Raw genomic sequence first — 1,450 nt, 5'->3', positions numbered from 1 at the left:
GATTGACAGAACAGGTTTGAAAGTCCTGTTTGCAGCTTTATGCATGCTGCAGCTCGGACTTCTATTAAAATGCACAGAGCAGCTGATGGTGATAGAAGCAGCAAAAAGGTTCCTATGGAACATCTGGTCACCAAAGGCCAGATGTTTTCTGATATGTCTGCTTTTCATCAAGTTTACATTAAAAAATGTTTGTGAAGAAAAAGGAAAAAAAAAATCCTAAAGTTGTTAGAATAGAATAGAATAGAATAGAAAAGAAAATCAATATATTGTCTCACAATGGGGAAATTCTGGTGTTTACAGCAGCAAAAAGATTAGATTAAAAAAATGGTCACACAAATATGGACCTTAGAAAATGTATAAGAATAACATAATAGTGAAGAGTTAAAAGATAAACAATAAAATACCGTACTGTAAAGTAACAATACAGAACATGTTTTATGGAGATGAATCTTGTAAAAACATGTCCAAATGAACTCACCTGAGTGTTTTTCTTTCCCGTCAATGAAAACCCTGAAAATGGGTAAAGATCCAGCCGATCAGCCGCTGCCAGTCTGCAGGTCAAACACGGCCAGGAAGAACAGCAGATGAGTGACTGAGGAGGAGCGTTACTTAAGTCTGATATACGTGAGATGAGAACAGAGGCTGGCCCATAGCATCAGAGGTGCTGAGCCAATAGCAGCACACTCTTTTGTGAGCACCCACTACCCAGACGGTAGTGTTCAATAGGAGGAGTTGCGCAGGAAAGACTCATTTCTTTTTACCTTCACACATTCAGCCTGCTGAAGTGCGGAATGACAACAGCACCGCCAACGTCAGTGGAAGGTTCAAGGTTGGAAGCACGTTTATGCTGGTGAAGACTGAACAACAGCAAGCTTTGCTCGCTGCATAGATGAAGAGAAGGAGAGCAAATAAAGCGCTTGGTCCACGTTTGAAGAGTGTAAAGCTGGTTCTTTTTCCAACAGAACACCAGGAGGTACTTATTGTTGTTTTCTAATTGATCAGAGATTTTCAAAAAGCCTGACCTCTTGATCCTGAAGTCAGCTGATGCTGATTTTTTTTTTTTAAATAATTGACATCTCAAGGTCAGAATACAGCTTCAATGTTTCAGTCTTATTCTACTGAAAACAAAACAAGCTGTTTTCTTTGGAATCAAGGTGAAACTTTTAAATATAAACGAAAAGCATTGCTGTCCAAACTATTAAACAAATTAACTAAACTGATAAAAATTCAATTCAATTCAGTTTATTTCTAAGGCGCCAATTCAAAACACATGTCACCTCAAGGCACTTTACAGTTCAACCAGATCCAAATCCAGTCAAATTGATTTAAAGGTCTATGGAAAACCAGTTGATTGCATCGACTCATTGACTCAAATAAAATCCCTCACACTAAGCATGCTTGTAGCGACAGTGGAGAGAAAAAAACTCCCTTTGAACAGGAAGAAACCTCC

This window comes from Cyprinodon variegatus, unplaced genomic scaffold, assembly GCF_000732505.1.
Source record: "Cyprinodon variegatus isolate N-32 unplaced genomic scaffold, C_variegatus-1.0 Scaffold440, whole genome shotgun sequence".
In the NCBI taxonomy this organism is placed as follows: Eukaryota; Metazoa; Chordata; class Actinopteri; order Cyprinodontiformes; family Cyprinodontidae; genus Cyprinodon; species Cyprinodon variegatus.
Note: the sequence above shows the minus strand (reverse complement) of the source record.